General features: G+C 37.6%; 1 protein-coding gene across 1 annotated transcript in view; it reads right to left on the bottom strand.

Annotated features, from left to right (window-relative positions):
- Positions 1–9,542, bottom strand: part of LOC128527213 (contactin-4-like) — a 195,726-nt gene extending 186,184 nt beyond the window's left edge. The window contains exon 1 of the mRNA XM_053499586.1: positions 9,321–9,542. The gene's annotated coding sequence lies outside the window, so the exon portion shown is untranslated. The remainder of the gene's footprint in view (positions 1–9,320) is intronic.
- Positions 9,543–25,323: the final 15,781 nt, after the last annotated feature.

Raw genomic sequence — 25,323 nt, 5'->3', positions numbered from 1 at the left:
CCTGTTAGTATGCGCTTACGCGGGTGTGACTAGGGATGTTCCTTGCTAATTTTTAAACGGTTTTAAAAAACGGTCTATCCGTTAATGTGTGTGTGTGTGTGCACACACATTTTACACACACACACCCTGCGTGCACAAACGGAAACACTTATCTGTCAGGATTTATTTTTACATTTATTTAAAGTACAGGTTAATTTGTTTTATTTTTACTTTATATTTTGTAATAAATATTTTAATGTATTTATTTTTTTGGGCTGTAGAACGAATAATTTAAGTTTCCATTATTTCCTATAGAAAGATTAAAATTGGTTTACGAGTGTTTTGGAATACGAGCCCGCTTCCAGGACGAATTATGCTCGTAATCCAAAGTTCCACTGTATCTGCGTCCTGATCTGGTTTTAGTACATACCGGTTATATAGGTTTGCAAGTCTACATACAGTGCCATGCAAAAATATTCACACCCTTTGAACTTTTCCACAGTTTGTCTCGTTACAACCACAAACGCAGGCTACACTTTTGAGATTTTTATTTGTAAAAAGTTTGAAAAACATTTATAATTTTCCTTCATCTTTACAACTATATGCCACTTTGTGTTGGTCTCTCACATAAAAACCCAATAGAATACATTTACATTTGCTGTTGTGACATGACAAAATGTGGAACATTTCAAGGGGTATGAATACTTTTGAAAGGCCCTGTATAGCAAATTACAGGGGGACGCCCATCAAGGCTGTGTCTGACATCACCCTCTGCTGCCACTTGTTCTTAGGACTAAGATATTTTATATAAGGTCTCTTAGGTTCTACAGACAAGACAGGGCTAGTACATGCTCATAATGTTGCCATCCCAGTACTTCTTATCATGGACTATTTACCAAATAAAACCAGTGTTTTAAAAACATATATTATTTTGTGATTGGCCTTAGGCATACAGAATATGCTATTTAGAAGTAATGCAGACCAAATTAACATCTATGTAATTAGAAGGGTGTAGGGGACTTAAGAACATCTTGAAATTTTTATTTTGGCTTACTTAACGGGCCTCGATTTACTGTACACTGGAGGTCTTTAGCTTGTGGTAATGGGCAATGAAGGGCTCATTGATGCACTTGACAAGCAAAAACAGATGCAAATTTAATTCTAACACTTGCACACTTGCTCTGAAAATCATTGTCTGTTGAAGGTTTCGAAGAGGAGAAAGCAGCCTTTACTGGACTCACAAAATTTCAGTAAAAGTCTTCTTTTCTCATATCCCTCAGAAAGCTGGGGCTAGACATGATACAGCACCTCTGTAGCAGATTCATGGGGCTTGCTTAGGTCCCAAGTGGTGCAGATTGGCGGTATAGAGCTTAAACACACTTCTGATAACCCAAATCTTTAAACCATTTTTGCTATCTATCTATCTATCTATATATCTATCTACTTTATTATATATTTATTTATTATATATAAATATTTATTTATTTATATATATATATATATATATATATATATTTATATATATATTTATTTATATATATATTTATTTATATATATATATATATATATATATATATCTCAGTGTTTCCCACATGTTGAATATACTTGGGCGGGCCACTCAATTACATTTGACTATCATTTTTAAAAATCTGTCTGGGAGAACGATGCCATCAGCAATCGATTAACTAATAACGGACAGTTCCCTTTTCATGCTCCTGTACGTGTTTATTCAAGATCGGTGTATGGAGAAGCAGTAGATGCAGCAGATGTTAGCTGCCATAAAAAGAATAAGAAGGGCTTACTGACGGTCGCACATGCTCTGCACTGAAAACTGTTTTAGTGAAAGCGCTCTATCCAAAAAAAACAAAACAGGAAGATTACTCCTTAAAACTCAAGCCAAACGGATCCGTGCTAGCAACACAATGATAGATAAAAAAAAAAAAAAAAGAAATGCATATATGGAACTACTGTCAGTGTGTGTCAATGTGGAAGACTTTCTGAGATATAATGTAGAACAGCTGTAGCAACGTGTAAATTTTACTGCTACCGGAATATGAGAATGATGTAGCAAAAACTTGAAACTCACTAAATTTAGATATTATTATTACTATTATTATTTTTAGCAGTTATTATTTTGGTGCCAGAAACAACCAAAAACATTGTGCTAATCTGCGCTATTTCTTCGCCGATGTGGCCCTTTTTTTTTTTTTTTTTGCTTAGTAATATTTGTATGTTTAGTTAAAATAAAATAAAATCTATATATATTTATAATAGTTATAATAGTAATGCAAAAAATGGCTAACAGTGCTCTGGTTTTTAAAGGCTATACGCTTTGTTTTGTATGTTTTTTTTTTTTTTTTCATTTTACTCTTCACATATAAGTAGATGAAATGGAGGGTTAGTAGGCTGGAAATGTAAGATTAATAGAAATATCAAATGAATATTGTGTTGAGGATTATATGTATTTGTTGTTTGTTGTATGTAGTAGACCACTTTTGTGCTGGCAGGTAGTGCTTGCCAGTTCTGCTGGCTACTACTGTAAGTATTTCAAAACTGTGGAAAACACTATCCATCCATCTATCCATCTCTCTATCTATCTATCTATCTATCTATCTGTCTTTCCATCTTCTATTTTCTAGAATTCTTTTGCGGTTGAAAAAAATATAAAATAAATAGTAAATAAATAACAGATGGTGTGGGCAGGTCTTGGAAGAAGCTGAATAATCCTACCTAGTCATTAAATTGCAAGATAGCTAGCTAGGAAACATGCTATCTAATGAACATGTTAAACATGTTAATTAAATACATGTTTTTAATAAAAGCTAGTTAATACATTTTTACAAACCTTTAGCACAGCATATATTTCCTGCTAGGGTCTAGTGTTTATGAGTGAAGTGGACTCCATAGATTAGGAGATATGTTTTTTCATACTTCATACTTTAAATGGCTAGGATTGTCCATAGCTTTTTCTACCTAAATTAGGCAGGTCTAAAAAATGTCATCTCAAGAGGTCATTTTGTTATTAAAGGCGCACATTACATTTACACACACATTTACACACACATTTACATTACAGCAGAATAATAACCTAACTTCACAGAACCTGTTTACTTCTATAGCTACTTTCCTTATTAACTCCCACCCTCCCCTGCATGTTAGCCATTATTTTAATATATCAGGTATATATATATATATTTTTTTTTTCCGCATTGGGCTAAAAATTTAAAACTAAATTCAGACCAGAGTTAGATGTATGATTAAGCAAGCAGGTCCTAAGATCATTAATTTCATTTGAAGGTTAAAATACAGTTATTAACAAAATAGTCATTAACAAAAGCAGCCGTGTAGGAAGCTTAAAACTAGGCGGGAAACAGCCAAACTTTGCCACTAAGATGAGATTGTGACATGAAACTGTCTTCCACAACCCCACCAAAGTAGTACAGCAACAAGATACAAAGTAGTTATATTGCATCAGCAAGGTCTCTCCCAGGCAACAATTTCAAAGCAGACTGGGGCTTGTTGTTCAAGCTATTTTGAAGAAACACAAAGAAATAGTCAGTGTTGAGGACTGTAGACGCAGTAGTTGGCCAAGAAAACTTAATGCAGCAGATGAAAGATACATCATGCTTACTTCCATTCGACCTCGAAAAATGTCCAGCAGTGCCATCAGCAAAGAACTGTTAGAAACCAGTGGGACCCAGGTACACCCATCTGCTGTCTGTAAAAAGTACAGTATGGTTTGAACTGTGGCCCAAAATCCATACCTCTAATGTGAAAACAAGGTTAAGCAAATCAACTATGCCAAAAAAATATATAGTAACTATGGTAGAAAAAAATGGCAGCAAGTGCTCTAGACTGATGAGTCAAAATTTTTAATATCTGGCTGTAGCAGGAGACAGGTTGTTTACCAAAGGGCTGATACAATAAGTAGGAGTGTCTACAGGCAACAGTGAAGCATGGTTGAGGTTCCTTGCAAGTTCTGCGGTTACTGTAGTTTAACAGGGTGTTTGGAATAACATACATACTGAGTTCCTTCAAAAACTGTGTCCAAGCGTGCCTAGAAGAACTGCTGCTTTTTAAGTTACTTTCCATTTTGTTCATTGTTCTGTCTATAACCTTTGCACAAAAGCCTATACACACAGCAAAAAATAATATATGTATACACTTGGATACATATGGATGTATGCAATGCAAAAAAATAATCATAAACCTATTACAAAACCAATAACATATCCTTTTATTTCAGGTACATAAATATTCACAGGAAAAAATAATAAACTTAATCATATTATTGTTTAACACATAAACATGGTGTGGCTCTGTAACCCTCCAGTAGAGGAGAATAACAGGGAGTGCATTAACGGTTAACAATAAAACAGTCCCTCTGCTCTAAGAGATCCACAAGTGGATTGTCAAGCTGCGCTGCTGTTATTAAACCCACAATTAGACACATCCCCAAAGGTGGAAGCATGTTGCACTAGGATTGCATAAGCAATTCATAAGGATGACAGACAATAGTTAAGAAGAAGAAGTTAAAGGTGCAACTATGCTCTGTCCTCTCTACAACTATATTCATATGTATAAGGCATAGCATGAGAAAATAAGAAATGTTTTCAGACCAGATTAACAAAGGATATACATAAAGGAATATAAATTTCAATGCTACATGCTTATTACGACACAAAGTGCAGGCTTAAAAGTTGGTCTTGAGATTATCTATAATGGTAAGAGAATAACTAAAAAATTGATTTTCCCTTTCCTAAACTATAATTATAAATGATTTGGCCAAAATAAAACATCAATGCAAAGTTAGGTTAGGTACTGTATATAAAAACCTCAGGATCATAATTAATCTATTTACAGAAAAGAACATTGAAAATAATAATAATAATAATAATAATAATATGCTGATGATATGATGATGATGATGCCAGATTCTGTGCCAGTGTGGGGGTTAAACAATAAAACACAGTTTAAAAAAAAAAAATGATGATGCCCTGATGAAAAATTTATAAATACTTATATGAGGAAGCTTAACATTAAATTAATGTAAATCTGTTTACTACAGCAGGAAGAAATTTTGGTTTCAATGTCCTATAACACATAAGTTCAAATGCAGCTCTGATTTACTTTGTATTTTCCAACAAGCTTACTTTTCATTGATTTTCACAGATGTAGGGCATTTAATTCATTAAGTGGTCCTCATGACATTTAAGGAGGTAATAGATCCCTCAACTTTCATGTATTTGAGTTTAGTTCACTTAATGAAAGTCCATAATGACAAAGCATTAAGAGATAAACACTTCAAGAAAAAAAAAAAACACTTCTGTGTAACTTTCTTGACTTTCCTGCTAAACATATACTGTTTTGGACAAAGTACAGAATTTACATTGTAAAATTTTATTTATAATTATTTTAACTAACCCTACACAGATTATTCTAACAATTACTTTGTATTCATGTAAACACTTATCCTGCAGGGTTGTAATGTTAGGTCTAAATAGTAGCTTTAGTAAATTTTTAGAATTAGAATTGTAACAAATTTTATTTATGATTCAGTTGCTAAGGGCACCTTTCTATATCAGAAGTAATTCTGTTCTTAACTGACGCAATAGCTGCTGCCCCTAAAATACTCATTTGATATTCCTGGCCACAAGTGTTTTCCCGGCATCAGATTTGACATCAGGTTTAGTTATTACAGACATTATCATCGATTCTCAAATAAAACTACATGGCTTCACAATTATAAACTCAAAACCTCATGACTCAGCCTTTAGGAGACATAAAAGTATAGCACAATTATATAGGGTGGGGTGGGTGTTCTTTTAGTATTCATAAATCATTTCAATGTTTGCCCATCACAATTGTACAGGAATCTGATGAGATTTTATTATATATACAATACCTATTTCATTCAAAAATATTTTTCACCTTTTTCATGATACATGTCTTTACTTAAAATTCAAAACCAATTTTTTTCTTTGGCGAAATGTTTTACAAAAAATTTTTTAAGTCAAAATAAAAGTATAAAACTGGCACATGCCCTATCTATTTAAATAAGTTCACATTTTTGCTAATTTGGCAAATGCTTTTAGTGAAACTGACAAAACAAGGAAGAATGTAATGCATTTAACTTATGAGTAAGTAAATGCATTACATTCTTCCTTGTTTTGTCAGTTTCACTAAAAGCATTTGCCAAATTAGCAAAAATGTGAACATATTTAAATGCATTTACTTACTCATAAGTTAAATGCTCAACATAGGGTACCTGACGCATTTGCTCTTTAAACTCACAATCTACTCAAAACTCAAAACCTTAACTGCTTCTATTTAATACAAGGATTAAACATGACACAGTAGAATGATAACAACAACCACTATAACAATAAGGTCTGTGTGGTGTCATTTAAAAATAATAAGTTTACAATTACTTTTATTAATTTGATTTTTTTTTTTATGATTCGGTTGATGATTATGCTTTCATGTATCACTCACTTACTCACTCGATCATCGTCTATACTGCTGAATCTGGTATTTAGGGTCACTGGGGGGCCTAGAGCCTATCCCAGGAGACTTAGGGCACGAGGCGGGGTACACCCTGGACATGGTGTCAATCTATCACAGGGCACTTTCATATATCAGTACCTTTTATTTTAGAGACTAGCATAAATCCACATGACACAGGAACACTATTAGTGTCCCATTGGCCAAAAGACTTTTCTTGCTATCAGTTGTGAGCTAGTACTCTGTATCCATTTATCAAAGATTGACACTATGTATTAAAATTATATTAATTCACCAGATATATTTGTTATCTAAATTAACTGCAGTAAGGGCTTGGTAACTGCAGTCCTGTCATTATACACTCTGGTCTATGATCAGTTTCACTTGCACCCTATTCAGCAAACCATCAACCGTGAACACAGGTCTCTGGGGGATTACTGTCAAACCCATGGGATACGACATAACCCACTCACTGTCTCTTGATAAGCACAACAAAAGGGAAGGCGTAAAACACATCACAGTGGATAAGGGCATAGAGTGTCACAGGCACACATTTTCCCTGTACATATTAATGCTAAAGAAAATAAAACTCAGCTGTGTTTACTTTCCCTTTTTCGAAACAAGAGTTCATTAAGAGAAGGGGTGTGAACCTGAGCATTTGTCTTTGTGTGACTTTGGTCTGGCATGCTGTACAGCCTAACAGACTTCAGAAAATGGGAGAAATAACATTTCTGATAATCACCCAACCGAGCCTATTCTATATGTAAATGTACCTGTACACAGAGTAAGTAGCATGTTTCTCAACACTTAAGCTCTTTAGAGGAGTTACACTTTGCACACTCAAGAATTGTGCTAGTAGCAATGAGATCCTGAGAAGCTCAGCATTTCCAGAGGGAGACTGCACATTGCAGGCCACAATAAAATAGAGGAGTGCTGAAATACACAAAGTCATCAAACATAAGCTCTGCTGAAGAAAGAAAATGCACATCACAGTTTGCTAAATGGTGCAAAATGGATCTAGTTTGCATATATATATATATATAAAAATATATATATATAAATGTATGTATGTATGTATGTATGTATGTATGTGTGTGTGCGTGTGTGTGTACTGTATGTAAAATTATTATTTTTTGTCCACTTCATCACAGACTTATACATTTCCTAAAGATTTTAACTTTAAGATTTTCTTTAAGATTTTACCAACAGGCATGACATGTTTATGTTGGTGTCTATAACAGAACCTACAACCTACCTTTTTTTTTTTTGGCTGCTAGCTACATTTTATTAACATGTGTCTGTTAAGGTGATAGATGAGAGTAAGACATTGAATTAGCTGTATGATTGCATAAAATAATCTGTTCCAGCATAACTAAACAAAGATAAATATATGTCTAGATGTGCAGTAAGATTTTTAGAGAACCCATAATAGAGAAAAAATACATATAGAAACATATACAGTACATATGAAACAGAAATGCCACCAATGATACTCTGCAAGCAAGTGACCAGGCAATGAATTTTTCATTACATGTCTCTAAATGTAACTTCTCTGGAATCTTTTTAATGTCACTTTTGTACTACATCAGTTCTGACAGGCAGTAAGGTTGCAGCATGCTTGCCAGGAAAATGGTGTCCTCTTATTTCCTCTGTGACTCTGTGTAACCACTGACTACCTGGTAGGCTGTTAAACAAAATTCTCTTGTCACAGGATTCAGCTACACAATTTTAACAAGGCTTAAAAATGCTAAAACAATATCTGATTAGGATTCTTGATAACCCAAAGCCATAATTATTTTTTTTCTGTAAAATTTGAGCATTCAAATAAAAATAAGCACTTTAATAATAATAATAATAATAATAATAATACAACACAAATATACGCATCACTGACACCTATTCTGGACTAACAATGAGTGACAACAGAAAAAGGACCAGTGAAAGCCAATGCTGGCAGCATGAGTGTGAAAAAAAATAAGCACGTGCAAAAATTACACTAGACACACAGCTCCAGAGATGAAGCATACTGCAATTTCAGTTCATTTGTCCTGGATTATTTTCATATACATCTGCAAAAATAACTTCAGCCCAAAAAGACAACAAAGTTATTTGCTCTTAATATCCTCTTTTGGCACCTGAACACAGTATTTTCAGTATCAATTGTTTTTTTGTTTGTTTGTTTTTTACCTCAGTTTCCAATACAATGTTTCCTTACAACTTTCAGTCATATTTTTAAGTCAGTCATGCCTATACTAACTTGCTCTATAAAAGAAGCTACCAGACAGTTTTAACAAGAAAAAAAATCCTGAATTTAATGCTTTAAAAAGTGATAGTGGAGTATGAACCATGTTGCCAGATTGGTTGCTTTTCTTTTCTAATGTTTTAACAGCTGATGAGATGGGCTCAGAAAGGCCTTGAGCAGGCTACATTATTAAGTGAAGTTATATTGTTTTCTGGTGTATGGTAAATTTTGTTACATTTTTAACTATAGATTGAGTGTTAAAATACATCCATGAGTTAGGTGTAGATATTAGTATAGAATAAGCATAACAATACAATTTGAAGATGTGTCAAACTGATGTTATTATTAATAGTAGTGGTATTAGTATTAGTATTTTGCCACTAGGATCCTGTAGGCTCGGATTATCTAGCTCCCCTGACACGAATGAACCCAGTGAAAAGGGCAAATGAGAAAATTAGATGATTACCGAAATGAAACAGCGCTTGTTTCCATATGCATCCCGCGTGTCTACCCCTCCGTCAAAGCCCGAACCCGAGCGTCTTTAAAGCTCCGCTCATAAACTACTGAGCAATCCACAACTATCAAATGCACTTACTGTGGTACATGAGCTCTCCTGTTCTCGCCTTCTCCAAGCGAAGCTTCTCGCAATCCAATCTGAACAGGATTTATCCTATTCGTCGAAATATTGGATAGCAAAGCGGTCGCTCTTAACGCAACTCTTTTTCGCGCTGCTGGATATAATTTGTCTGCATAGTACCGCGTAATAAGGCTACCGCTAAGCAGGAGATGTCGCGTGCATCACATCAGCTCAGCGCAGTTTGGCGCGTCGGAGCGGCGCGCGCCTGGCCCCGCCCACTCTCTGCGCTCAAGGGCTCAGGAGGAGTGATGGAGTAAGCTTCAGGCGACGCCAAGCCTAAGTGGCCGAAACTGGCATACACTGGCACAGTTAACACACCTCCTTTTAAATAGCAGTTAACCCCACTGTGGACTGCACAGTTTTTTTTTTTTAATGCTAACAAAGCAAGATCTGGACAACCCATGTTCACTTTTGTGGCTGGGTTAGGGTTAGGGTTAAAAACAAACAACAACAACAACAACACGTAGCTAATAAAATATTCATCCTCACCTTAATGAGAACATAAATTGTGAAACGTGCATAGCTTTCTTTGTGTGCGCGCATGGGGAGTGGGTGTAGATGAAATGTCCCCACAAAGACTGAAATATCTAATAACAAAAATATACATATGGGGACATTTTTTGTATTTTACTGCACGGCCAGGACTATGTTCTAGCGTTAGTGTGTCTGTGTGTATGTGTATACAGTATATAGAATATGTATATAGAGTATGTATGTATGAAGTAAAGGGGGAAAGACATAAGTCCACTATTCAACCTGAAATATGCACATTTTAGCAAAGACAATGAAAAGTGTGTGTGTACACACACACACACACAAGCCCTATATATATATAAAGCAGTCTTAAGAGTGTTTCTACGTGTTACCTGATTATAGTCATCTTTTGCCATGCCAGTAGTAATCAAACATCACAAGCAATGACTTGGATTTATCCACTAGGTGGCACAAGATAACAAGTCTACCGTAAAAAGGAGCCCGTATAAATGTTGCGACAGGAACTAGATTACACTTGTAGTCTGGGGGTGAGCTTGTTTTTGCTTGTGATATTTGCATAATTATGTCAGTTCTTCGTGGCATGGTCCAATTTAAGGTATGCACACCTCTTTTGGCTCCCTTCTTGAAATGAATTCAACCTTTGATCCACTTCAGTTCTCTGTTATCCACATATAAGCCCTAATTATAGCAAGTGGGATTCAAGGAAATCTTCTCCTTTTAAAACAGTCAATGGGAAGCTGATAATTGAAGGGGGAGTAAATTGAATTCCTGATAGGATTAACCAGAAAGGAAGGCAGCAAGTCAGAGAGAGTGCTGGGAAGGCAGCAACTGTGGGCATGTCTTTCACTGAAAGCTCAGACTGTCAGGCTGAATTTATTTAACACTCCTATTAAATACATATTTTCAAAGACTTGGGATGCTATAAGGTCAGTGATGAGTTTGGGACTAATTGTGAACTGATTGACTTAGTTAAAGTTACTTCAAGTTATGACACTAGTAGTGAAACTTGAAGGTTGGAAGCAAAACGGGATAGACTTGGGTATGTCTGCTTGTTCTCACATTGCAGCTGCTCATCATGTGGGCAGACATTAAACCTCAGACCATCTGTCTTTTAGCTATATCAATATATCAGTGCCTTTGAAACATGAAATGTTTAAGCCTAGTTTAACTTGATTATTGCACACTGGGCAGAAATGGATCAATTCTCCAAGGCCTTGTTTAGACTGTCAGCCCAAATCTGATTTTTGGTGTACCCAGATTGGAATCAGTTTGTTTTTATGTAGTCTGAACAGTAAAAAAATAAATAAATAAATAAAACATTGTATCTGTTTTTTTTTTTTTTTTGCAAATCCAATCTAAACCATATCCAGATGTGGTTTGGAATCAGATTCAGAACTGATTCTGAATCGCATTTCAAACTGTTCGTTACATCATTTACACTGTAATGGGGAAGTTCAATTCCACACAGTCACATAATATGGACGTGGATCTTAGGATAAAAAAACGAGTGCAAAAAAAGTGGAAGAGATGGAGATGAAAATGGAGAACAGTAGTCCCTGGACAGAGGACGAAGTGAAATGACTGATGGAATTTTGTATGGGCAAAGCTAAAGGAAATGTGCAGAAACAGGGCCGTATATCAGGAAATATCCTAATGCATGCGAAAAAGGGGATTCAGATTGGCCTGGTGTTGGATAGGTTCACAACGTCAGATTTATAAAAACAAATCAGGGGTCCGTTCTTCGTACGTAGCTTCACATCCGGGATGAACTGACACATCTAAGATGAGATCATCGTGCTAATTAAGATCTGGCTAAGTTGGTTCTTCGAGCACACCTGTTGTTGATGATCAGTGTAGCTGGATTGAGTTGTCTAGGTTATTGCGCGTTCGTGCGTTGGTTTAAAAGGCATTATGTATCGACACTAGAAACACTGATCACAACCCCTCCAATTGGCTGAGAAATGGAAAAAGAGCTGCTCATTTTTTTTGTAAGACGTGTTATGCACTGAAATGCCCCCCTGCCATGGATTGCCTCCTACATAATCGCTATCAAATATTATATTAGAACATAAAATTATAGGTTAATGCTTTACAAAGTACATGAGACAACAAAATAAAACAAGCAATATGAAAATAAATATGTTGTATATGAAAAAATAGAAATTTACATAAAATACATTTAAAAACAAATATTAATATTTCTATTTTTTCATATACAACATTTTTCATATAAATATAAAACATTTATTTTATATTGTTTATTTTATAATAAAAATAGTTTCGTCCAATTTTATTATAAAAAATATATATTTAATTATATATAAATATTTATTTGGATATTCATGACAAACCCCTGAAAAATATGTGTTACAAAATAAACATTATACAAGAATTTGTATTAATGGCCTTGACAGCTGTCTCATGCCTAAGGTTTATTATAATAGTAATATCATATTTGATAATAATAAACCTATGAATTTATGTTCTAATATAATATTTGATAGTGATTAAATACATCCATCAATATAATTATATATGCAAGATACTTTTCTTTTTCCACGTGAGTCAGTCCGCATCAGTTATGCTCTTTAACCAATCAGATTTGACCTCGCCATTTCAACCAATCATAACCCGTCAGGAGCGCAGCCTAAATCCTGTTTACATGAAATAAACCTGTTCCCGAGCAGGTTCAAGCTTATGGACATGTTGCTATGACAACAAATGCGAGAAGCGCACAAAACAATCCAAGATCAGGACAAATCCACAACAATCAAATCCAGCTAACTAAGTTAGCGACGTACGAAGAACAGACCCCAGATTGTCATGCAGTCTAAACAAGACATAAATGTTATTTGTTAGGGAGGTGTACAAGCATGTGGTCGGATGTGCTGTTGCTTCAATAAAATATTCCTTCTCGACAAATGCAGTGTGTGTATACTGTATATACTGTATATATACAGACAAGCAACCTTTTTGAATAAATTTTGGCTTGATAAAGGAGCAAGTCTTGATATCACTATTATCGACTATCATGTGGCACACATGCGCTTCCTGGTTTGACATCAAGCACCATGTTTTCACCAAATAGAGACTCACCCACGCACTTGGTTGAGAGAGAGTCTCACTATCGGTAAACTGGTTTGCCGCCCCCTTTTTCCCCTTCCTCTGGTCTTAATCACTACAGCCACGATTCTTTTCAATGGTAAAGTGCAGGTTAAGTTTTTAATTTTTACTTTATATTTTGTATTAATTATTCTTATATGAATATTCCTTATGAGTAACATTTGCTTTGATATACGAGTGTTTTGATATACAAGCATGTTTCCAGAACATGAATCCAAGGTTCCAATGTGTGTATATATAATATATATGTATACACACACACACACACACACACACACACACACACATCGTAAATGAATAAATCATGAATTAACTGTGATTTTTGCAAAGCTGAAAGTTAGATTTTACTTGCCACACCCACACCTGATTATTGCCAGGTGTGGAACCAATAAATGTTTAAATAAAAACTGTCTAAAGTGAAGCACACTAAAAACATTTCAAAGAGCAACACATTATGCCACGATCTAAAGAAATTTAAGAACAACTGAGAATCAAATGACTTGACAAGTATTAGTCTGTAAAGGGTTACCAAGCGATTTCTAAGGCTTTGGGAATTTAGCAAAACACGGTGAGAGACATTATCCACAAATAGAGAAAACTTGAAACAGGGGTAACCCTTCTCAGAAGTGACTGGCCCACCAAAATCACTACAAGAGCACAATGACGACTCAAAAATGGAGCTTGTGAAAGACCCAAGAACAACATCCAAAGAAAGGCCTCACTTACTTCAGTTAAGGTTAGTGTTTATGATTTAACAATGATTCAAGAAAGAGACTGAGCAAAAGTGGCATCCATAAAAAAAAGTTTTAAGGTGAAATCCACTACTGACCAAAAAGATAAAGATTATCCTTTAAGACTCTAATACTATAAAAAATATTCTTTGTACTAAAAGGACAAAAGTTAATGTTATAAACTGTTAGAACTGTTGCAACTAAATGGAACCACTGCATTCTATATATATGTGTATATATATATATATATATATATATATATATATATATATATGTATATATCTTGCGAGATTATGAGTAATGTGGTTTGCAAGTGTTCCGCAAGACGAGCAAAAATTTTGAGTTGAAAAACATGCAGGTTTTGGTTTACGTGTACCAAGTATCATGTATCACACATGTGCTTCTTGTCACGTGATCACAACTTAAGCCAACGGTTTTTGTGCGCGCGCGTAATTTGATACCGTGCCGGTTTACACACTCTCTCTCTCACCTTTAGTGAGAGAGAGAAAGAACAGCAGGCAGGCGCTCTGTGTGTGTGTGCGTTTGTGAACCTGCATGGTGTCAGATTACGCACGTGCACACACATAACAACAGGCCCAAACACACACACAGCGCCTGCGCGGAAACACTTATCTGTCGCGATTTTTTTTTTCATTAGAAAGTTAAAAATTTATTTTCTTCCTCAGCCTGTGTGTGTAATTTGACACCGTGCCGATTCACAAACACACTCTCTCTCTTGCCTTTAGTGAGTGTCTTTGGTAACTCTGAAGGAGCCGCAGCGTTCAAAACTATGAAATAACACATATGGAATTAGGTAATTATTTAACAACAGTCAATTGTTATTTTAAGACACAAAGGTCAGCCTTTCTAGAATAGTTATTGTAAGAACAGTATTGTTGAGTGCATTTGCAAAACCCATCAAGCACTATAATGAAACTGGCTCTCATGACATGTATGAATGACAGCTGCAGTATGATTAAAACATGAAGTATGAAAAGGTTTGATACTGATATGTGTCTGCAGCAGTGTGGTTGTCCATCTTCTGAAGTTCAAGTTAATCCTCATTTATGTGTAAATGAGAATTGTATAAACAAGAAATGTGCAATGTACAGTATGAGCAGTGTGCAAATTTTCAATGTAGCAAGTAAGGCACTTAGTCCTGACTCTGATGTGTAAAAGAGTGTGTGTTTATTGTGTGAAGGAAACAAAAGTTGGTAGTGGTCATGCACCAATATGTGTTGAGTGAGTACAGCAGGGGGCTCCACCAGTGCCAAGGGTGAGGGTCATGTGACATGTGAGGGTGACATGCCTGTCCAACCGTATTGTCTGTGGCCTGCCAGTCAGGAAAATGGAGATCCACTGACACGGAAGTAGTCCCAGGTTCTTCAGCTTGGTGGTGAGTGTGGAGGAAATTATTGTATTAAAAGCTAAATTATAGTCAATAAACAGCACTTTAACATAATTCCCCTTCTTAGTATCCAGGTGACCTAGAGTTGTATGTAGGATATGTAAGGGGTCCAGTGATGAAGTCTTAATAGCTTTACTAGCTTTCAAAGCACTTCATAACAAATAAGGACAAACCTACAGGGTGATAGATGTTGAGGCAGGCAAGATGGGGTTTCTTTAGGACATGAACAATAATAGATTGTTTGAAGCATGTGGGGATTATAGATTGGGACAAGTAGAGATTGAATATTACCATGAAAATATCAGTAATGGATGAGCAGTTAGAACATAGGTGCTAAATGCTCAGTTCAGGCTTTAAGGATCTGACATGAGATACTGTCTGGTCCTGCTGCTTTTCTGGTGTTCACTCTCCCGAAGGCTCTCCAAAACCTGCATTGTAGGAAGTAGTGCAAGGTATCAGAGCGCCGGGATGGCTTATTTACCCATGGCTACGGCTCTGATTGGGAATCGTTCTGATAATATTTTTTTGGATTTTATCATCCGCTTGTTTCTCAATACAGTGGAACCTCGGATTACGAGCATAATTTGTTTCGGTAGCGGGCTCGTATTCCAAAACACTCGTAAACCAAGTTAAATTTTCCCATAGGACATAATTGAAACTTAAATTATTTGTTCTACAGCCCACAAAAATAAATACATAAAAATAATTAATACAAAATATAAAGTGAATATAAAACAAATTAACCTGTACTTTACCTTTAAAAAAATGTAAAAATAAATCGTGTCAGATAAGTGTTTCCGTTTGTGCACGCAGGGTGTGTGTGTATGTGCGCACACACACATTAACAGAGAGACCGTTTTTGAAACCGTTTAAAAATTAGCAAGGAACATTGCTAGTCACACTCACAACAACAAAAAAAATAATAATTAAACAGCTCCTCACCTTTAAAAACAATCGCGACAGAGAAGAGTTTGTGTGTTTGTTTGAAGGTGGGCGCGCTCGCATTTACAGCCCCCTTCTCTCAGATTGCCAAACAAACACACAAACTCTCTGCCTTACACAGACACAAACACACACACGCACACTCAAAAACACTGCAAGCACTAAGACCCAGCAGGGGAGACGATAGGTCTTGGCTTTACAGCTCCCCTCCTCTCAGGTTGCCAAACAAACACACAAACTCTTTTTTGTCGCGACTGTTCTCAAAGGTGAGGAGCTGTTTAATTTTTTATTTATTTATTTTACTTTACAGTAGTGATCCCGTTAGTATGCGCTCACGTGAGTGTGACTAGCGATGTTCCTTGCTAATATTTAAACGGTTTTAAAAACGGTCTCTCCGTTAATGTGTGTGTGTGTGTGTTTTCACCCAGCAGGAGAGACGATTACCTACAATTCCACTGCAAAAGAGAGAAAAACCGTTGGCTCACTTGTGATGACGTTACGCTCGGTGTTAAAACAAGAAGCGCATGCGTGAAACATGATACTCGATGCTCTTAAACTAAGACAACGCTCGTTTTTCAAGTCAAAAATCATTGCTCGTCTTGCGGAACACTCGTAAACCGTGTTACTCGTAATCCGAGGTTCCACTGTAATTCCAACAATGGCTTTCCCCATGGAAAAGTTATGGCTTCCTGTTAAAGCCTTTATTTATATTTTGGCATGATGAAGGTGTGGCATGGTCAGATTTTACAAACAGAAAATGCCCTGTAGGCATCTTTAAATGGGCGGTAGCAATGGTCTAAGGTTCTTTTGCCCCTGGTGGGACAGGTGATATGTTGATAAAAGTTGGCTGGAAGTCACACAAAACAACCATTTCAAACAATTAATCAGTTGAGTCACCTGTATGTTAGAGCCGGTCTGTGGCATAGGCGAAATAGGCACCTAGGGTGACCAAGAGCACAAAATGATCGGGGGTGGGGGCGTCGCTGCACAAGAGGGTTATTTATTTCTTGTCGGAGGTATGACCTTTTCTAAACATTGTGCGTTCCTACGTCAATATATTAAGCAAAAACTTTATCGTCAGGTAACATTAATTTAGTACTGATTTTCAGCTAACCGCTGAACTGATTAAAATATTTTTAGAACAAGATAAAATTGACATCAATAAAAATTCAAGAGATTTGACAACTGGTTATGTTAGAGTATCTCCATGCTGCTAGATCTGCTAAACTTTCATCTGTCCTCATCCTCCTGGACCTGTCAGCTGCATTTGACACCGTGAACCACAAGATTCTATTATCTATTCTTACAAGCCTTGGAATTTGTGGAACAGCGTGGCAATGGTTTGCTTCTTACCTAAAAGATAGGTCATATGAGGTAACATGGAGGGGATCTACATCTGCCCCACGTAGACTCTCTACTGGTGTCCCGCAGGGCTCAGTACTTGGTCCTCTTCTGTTCTCCCTCTATACCCGGTCTCTTGGTAAGGTCATATCATCGCATGGATTCTCATACCACTGTTATGCAGACGACACCCAACTTGTTCTCTCCTTTCCTCCCTCTGACACTCAGGTGTCCACCCGGATCTCAGCATGTCTGGCAGACATCTCATTTTGGATGGCTGCTCATCAGCTGAAGCTCAATCTCAGTAAAACCTAACTGTTGTTTATCCCTTGTGACTCATCTCCAGGTCAAGACCTTGTAATATCCATGGACAACAACCAAATCACTCCCTCAACCACTGCCCGCAATCTTGGGGTAACCGTGGACAATCACCGTTCTTTTTCCCCACACATCGCTAACCTTACTTGCTCTTGTCGATTTCTTCTTTACAATATCAGAAGAATTCGCCCATTTCTTTCTTCACAGGCTACTCAGGTGCTTGTTCAGTCCCTTGTTATTTCAAGACTGGACTACTGCAACTCACTCCTGGCAGGCCTGCCTCTGTCCACGATTCGTCCTCTGCAACTGATCCAGAATGCAGTAGCACGACTCCTTTTTTACCTTCCCAAGTTCTTCCACACCACCCCACTCCTCCGCTCCCTGCACTGGCTTCCTGTAGCTGCCCGCATCAAATTTAAAACACTGATGCTTGCCTACAAAGCCAAAAATGGCCCAGCACCCACTTACCTCTCTGCGCTAATTACACCACGCACTGCACAACGTTCCCTCCGATTCTCCAGCACTGCTCGCCTCATCCCACCATCTCTCAGGGATCGAGGACGGCATTCATCCAGGCTCTTTTCTGTTCTGGCACCTAGGTGGTGGAATGAACTTTCTCTAGATGTCCGTACATCAGAGACTTTGACTATCTTTAAACGACGACTCAAGACGCATCTGTTTCTCCAGTACTTGGACTAACTCCCCCCGAAAAGAAAAAAAAAAAAAAAACTCTTCTCAGATGTGTTGGACTAATGGTACTTAGTTATTAACCTAGTTAACCCAGTGTAAGTATGTATTCAATGTTGTAAACATTAAAGCACTTTTTGTAAGTCGCTCTGGATAAGAGCGTCTGCCAAATGCCTAAATGTAAATGTAAATGTAGAGTAATTTACACATTTAAATATTATGACATGAATGAAATACATCACCACAATTCAATAATTATTCATGCACAGGCAGTTACCATTTGTATGAGTTTTGCTGTTTATGTTTTCTTAAAGTGCTCTTTTCAGGAAATGAGTAAAAAAAGAAAATGATCAGGTGCACAAGGCAGGACGTGACGCAAAGATCAAAAGCAGGAAAAAAAAGCAAAATATACAGTAGGTAAGTCGTCTAGCCTCATTTGTGGAGAATTTGTAATATTGTGGTCACATGCACACAATTATCACTCTTTCTCATAAGCTCCTGCACCTGCTTCAGAGTTGCTGTAGGACTATTGGTAGCCTCTCTGACTAGGCCTCTTTCCTGCTGGCTCTTTTATTCAGTTTGGAGCAACATTCTGATCCACAGAGGGTCTGTTTTTTGTTGTTGTTGTTTTTACCATATATCTTCCACTTCTTAATAATAGATTTAACTGTGCTTCTAGGCAGTGATAAAGCCTTTTTTTTTTATCTATCTTCTGACTTGTGCATGTGCACAACTTTATCCCAGAGATCTTTTGACAGTGCCTTGCCACCCATAGTTAATTGTTTGCTTCAGTGGCACGACCGAGAACTGAAATGCTTCAGGTTTTCGTGCTAAGCTTATCAAAATGACCACAGCTGATCACAGTTGAATGCGAAATGGCTTTGTGTGCAACTGAAAAAGTCATTCACTTCATCTGCTGGGTGGGTATATATGTATATATTGTTTCCATGACATGTTGGTATTATATCCTTTACTTAAACAAATAAATATAGCTGAATAAAACAAAAACTCTGTATGTCTTCATTTCAGGCTGCAAAGCAAGAATAAATCTTTTCTCTACCTACTGTATGCGTGTGTGTGTTTAACATGTGGATGACTGCTAATGATTGCTTGTTTTAAATGCTTAAAAAGTGTTTGTTTTTAATGAGTTTTTGTTTATTTGTTCAGATTGTGCAATTTTGCCAACCCCAAATATTGTTGTCATATTAATTTTGGAGAAAGGGCTTAAAACTAGTCATACTTTAATGAAAAATATACTTAATCTACAGTATCTTTTTTGTGTCATCATAAACAATGTGCTTAGAGAGGCCTGCTATTACCATATGCTGTTCTTGCACTTTTCTTATATCTCAGTTAAAGCAAACCCACACTCATATCAGAGGATTAGGAAATGATGACAGAAAGAAGGGAGATGTTGGGCTAAAAAGCAGCCCATTGCATCACTGCCTGACAAACAACCTATATCAATTTGGGGCCTATTAACTAAGCATCTCAGAGTCAGAAATGAACAGAGTGACACAATTATGGTCCTACTTTTAGGAGAAGGAGTAAAGGCTAAAATGAAATGTCAGATTTAAGGAAACGTATGCTTGAGGGAGCATGTGATTGTTTTGGAATGCCCAGGGTTTTCTCCAGAAGCACATGCATTACAGGTAATAAAATAAGAAATCACTCTTTTCCATCAAAATGAGCTCCAGAAGTGTCCTACCTTGTTTGGGTAGGACACTAGGAAGCCCCTATTTCCACCAAAATGAGCTCCAGAAGTGTCCTACGTGGTTTGAGTAGGACACTAGGAAGCTGGTCCTAAAGCACATAAAGAACTGCCCCATCCAGTTTGCCTATAAGGCAAACAGGTCCACCGAGGATGCAATTTCCACTGCCCTCCACTCTGCTCTGCATCACCTGGAGAATCCTGGGACTTCAGTAAGGATGTTCTTCATAGACTTTAGCTCGGCTTTTTATACCATCATTTCAGACTTTCTTATAGCCAAGCTGGACTTCCCTCCCGCTACATGTGCATGGATCAGAAACTTCCTCATGGACCGACCACAATCTGTTAAGGTTGGCAACCGGAGATTATCCTTCCTTTCACTCAGCACTGGCTCGCCACAGGATGTGTGCTGAGCCCACTCTTATACACTATCTACACTAGCGACTGCACTACCAAGCATCCCTTTAACGGCATCTTCAAATATCGCTGACAACACCATTTTGGTGGAACTCATTACTAACGACGATGACTACGCCTACAAAGATAAGGTCAAGCGTCTAATAAAATGGTGTGACTACAACAATATAATCCTTAACATCAGGAAAACCAAGGAAATTATTATAGGTGATTGGCTGTCTTCTCCCCTCCCTGGAATCTTTATTGTATTTATGATGCCCTTGCATACATCCTCCCCCCATGTGTATATAATGTTTCTAATATTGTTTTTATTTAAAAAAAAATTCTTGCAACTTTGTGGCCTGGCTGGCTAATTTTATTGTTCAGGCAACTGTACATTGATATTTATGTGTTTAATTTAATTTAAGCGATATTTATCACCATCCATTCACTTTTTATCTTTAGAGGTAAGAGAAGATTTTTATTCTATTACTTCACATTTTACTACAACCTTCACAAGCAAAATGGTGTCATTTATTCTCCAGTTTTGCTGGACTCATTTTGATCAGTTTATGGCAGTCCTGTACATCTTTACTATATGGGCTTGCAACAGTTGTGGTTGGAGCAGTCTGATTAGAATAACGTCATGCAGTCCACTAATCTAGAAGTTTTGTCTATGTGCAAAAACTTTTACACAACTGGTGCTGATTTCACCACAAACCGCAAAAACTACAACACCCACTATAATGTGCAGCATACTTTGTAGCTCTCAGTGTTTGTAAGTGGTGGCTTCATCGCAAAATCAGTCATCAGAATCACACTTATGTACTGTAGTTCTTTCTACCACAGAGTACAAAATAAAAGTTATTTATGAAGCTTTGTACTTTTTTTTCAGCGAGAAATAGGACTGCGCTGAGCAAGTTTGACGTCACTTTTTTACAACACTGAAAGCCGCAAAGGAGTCCACCTGTTATAGTAGGTATAGGAGAGTCAACACTTGGGTGTACAGCATGTTAATGAAGTGATGAAGTGTTGCTTATAATAAAGAATTTAAAAAAAAACGTTGTTTACATTCAAATAATTGAATACAAGTATATAAAATGTATATATAAAAATCATTATATTAATGTGTATGCCATGAATGATGCCCACAACACCACAAATATAGCTTGTTTTTCTTTGATTTCACACTGCATGGTGGGGAAATGTATAAATTTGCGCATGATCATGGTGCTTGATAAATGGCTCTTACTCCTACTCCTGAAAGTAGGACCAAAATTGGTCATAGTAATCCATAATTATGGAATAAATAATTATATTTATAATTATATATATATATATATATATATATATTAATTATAATTATAATAAAACCATAATCATTCTGAGAATTTTTGGCCACACTCAGATGCTTAGTAAATATGGGACCATGACTGCATTTCCCAAAACTACAAACTTGGTTACTGTCCACCTGCAGGATATTACTGCCCGGAATTCAAATTAAACACATTGGTTTGCAATCAGTGACCTGTTTAATCAACTTGTGAACTTTGCAAGGTAAATACTTACGCTGCGTTCCATTCAGAAGTAGACTTAACAGGGTACTGCCTACTCCCTGCTCCGTTTGCACAAAATGTCAGTGTAGGCATGTTTCCGCGACAAAACTATTTAAAACACTTAGCGAAGTCACCAACACAGAAGTCACTTCCCCATGCGCTACCATGATAACATAAGCAACTCGAGTATCTATCATTGCTGCTGTGGAAATTTCACACTACAGACATTAAATATTAAATGTTTATTAAAACAAAAACTGATACCATTATAAAACATATGCTATTGAAACATGTACAGTCTACTGAAACATGAAAACATTGAATAATAATTATAATAGTAGTAGTAGTAGTAGTAATAATTGAATAGAAAAAAGAAAGAGAAAGAAAAAAGTGTCGGTGAAAAAATGGTTGGATTTTTTTCCTTCTCCTTCAACCAAACTAATATTTGTGCACATTTATGATTTAATGTCAGTATCTGAAGCTGTCACAGTGCTGGGCTAGATGTGAAGAATTTAGGCACAAAAAGTTGACGAGGTGAAAAAGAGAGAGAGAGAGAGCTCCTCTTTAGACGGAGGGGGCATGGCTGAGAGCGGGTGTGCTGATACACCCAGTCTGCATGACAACAAAGCCAAAGCATTAGGTGAAAGCATGGTCAGGAAGTGCAAGCAGTCGAAAAGGGGGGAAAGTAGGATCAAAGCTGTATAATCTAAGAGGGAAGCAGCAAATCTAAAACGTGGGGCAATAAGGGGAAAACAAAAAAAAAAAAACAGAACAAACTTGCAATGTGAAAATGGGTTTACTGTGAAACAATAAACGAGAGAATTGGGCACGAGGGCATGCAATAATCTGGCAGAAAGACGGTGCCCAGCTCTTTCTTAAATGCCGGAAGTAATCAGAGGTAAATGAAAGATCGGTGTGTAGGCAGGGCAGTTCCGGGGCATGGAAAAGCGCATGACAGCCTGGGAAAACATGACCACATGGGGAGAATGTCACAGTGTGGGAAAAGTGTTTGACAGACAGAGGTCAAATCTCGGAGGGCAAGAGGTAAGACAACGTAACTGGGAGACGTGAAACATGAAATTGATTCATGGCATGGTGGAAGGCAGCAAGAGTCTCCCAGAGCAAGGGTTGATTATCTTGGTGGTGTAAAAGAACCAAGGTATCAGGAAAAGAATATGTGGGAGATGTTTCTTAGAGAGATGTCCCTGGCAGCGATAATGACTCTCTGGCCCACTCTATACTTTGGGCCTAAGAGCGCCTACGATCCTACAAAGTCAGATGAAGTGTTGAGCAGATGGAACTTTTACCTCCTCTTCCAGGGACGGGAACAAGGCTGATTGGTAACCCAAGCAGCATTGGAAAGGAGACAAACTCGTGGATGATGAGGATTGGAGGTGGAATAAAGCTGGCTGCCTTGAAAAACTTACCCACCATAGTCATTGTTAGAATTATTTTATATATAAAGGAGTTATTTCTACTCTCTTGCTCTCTTCCTCATAGATCTGATATTAACATGTTAAATCTTTCCTGTTGCTATCTTCCTGTCTCCTCTTGCATCTGCTCCTTAAGGTGTGAACGCTCCCACGCTCACCTTCCCATTCTCTCTTCATGTCTCTCTTCCCCTCTCTCTCTCTCCCCCTCTGTCTCCTTCCCCCTCTCCCCCTAACTCGAGCCAACATCTTGTGACCTGTCTCTGGACGGACACCTCTCTATCTTCCTCTCCTTTGATTCTTCAGGATCTCACCAGGACATTTACAGTGGTTCATGTTCTTTGTAGTAACATATGTCTATGGCACAGGCGTTTGGTCTAACATATATAAACCCCATCTTTTGCTGTTAATAAACAGAGACCTTTCTGACAGACAACGTGTGTGTGTGTGTGTGTGTTTGACTGAGTCTCTCCTGGCACCAGAGAACCAAATTATTGTTGACATAATTATATCTTAAAAAGATATGCTGCCACAAAGCTGCAAACATTCAATTCAATTAAATTCGAATCAATTTTATTTATATAGCGCTTTTAACAATGGTTATTGTCGCAAAGCGGCTTCACAAAAAATTAAATCCAGCTGGAGCTGGTCCTTCTCTGGATGCCTCAGAAACCTCGCAGGGTTGGCCTTTGTCTACTAAAGCTGGCACAATCTCCAGATGCCGCGGGATGGGTAGAAAAATACAGAAAAGATGGAGAGAATTAGCGTAGTTGCCATTTAGGATAGGTGTACTGGAGTATGAAGTTATGGGATGAGTTACGCATATGCCAGATTAAAGAGATGCGTCTTGAGTCTACTTTTGAATTGGTAAACCGTGTCTGCTCCCCGAACACTGTCTGGAAGGCTATTCCAAAGTTTTGGAGCTAAATATGAAAATGCCCTGCATCTTCCTTTAACGTTGCCCACCAAAAACAATGCTGGACTTGAGACAGGGTTTGAACAAAATCAGGGTTGCAAGAAAGCTTAGAGCTGTGTCCTCAGGGTTCGTTCTGTTTCCTGGTTCCAATATAAGCCATCTTGGGGGAGGTCAGAGGTGTTAAGGGGGTTAGTTAGCTGACTAGCAGAGACGAGACGGATTAAAATGTCTCCCTGCTGGGTTATTGTGTGTTGTTTCGCCACAGTTTTCTCGCGTTTCTGTTCATGGTTTTCACGTTGCCGATTTCGCTGTGTTTCTCGTTTTTTGCCTCCCGTCTCACGATTTGGATTTTTCACCACACTTGGATTTAACGGCTGTGAACTTTCGTTTTCGTTTCTCGACCACGGCTTCACTTCACGTTTGTTTTGGCTTGACGCCCTCGCTGACGCCCTCTCACTTCATCGACTACGGCTCAGCTTCACGTTCTGGCACGACGACATTGTGGACTTCACAGCTCTGATCTAACACTTCCGCTCTTACGACCACAGCTCTACCTCACATCTCGGAACCCCCCCCCCCCACACTTATGGGGGAGAACCAAGAACTTATAGGTCATTCCTCTCGCAGTGCTCACTGATTTTCGAGCTGCAAGCTTCCTCCTTCTCGTCAGAACATTCCCGGGTGGCCTACGTCATCACGCTACTAACCAGTAGAGCCAGGGAGTGGAGCACAGCCCTCTGGAAAGCTCACGGCCCATGTTGCGAGAACTTCGAGGACTTTTCAAGGAGATGAAGCGGGTCTTTGATCGCTTATCTGTTGGCACGGGGGCCGGAACTAGGTTATTGAGACTGTGTCAGGGATCCCCCGCTCTGCCTACGACTATGCCATTGAGTTCAGTACCCTAACC

This window comes from Clarias gariepinus, chromosome 6, assembly GCF_024256425.1.
Source record: "Clarias gariepinus isolate MV-2021 ecotype Netherlands chromosome 6, CGAR_prim_01v2, whole genome shotgun sequence".
In the NCBI taxonomy this organism is placed as follows: Eukaryota; Metazoa; Chordata; class Actinopteri; order Siluriformes; family Clariidae; genus Clarias; species Clarias gariepinus.
Note: the sequence above shows the minus strand (reverse complement) of the source record. Positions and strands in the feature narration are given on the sequence as shown.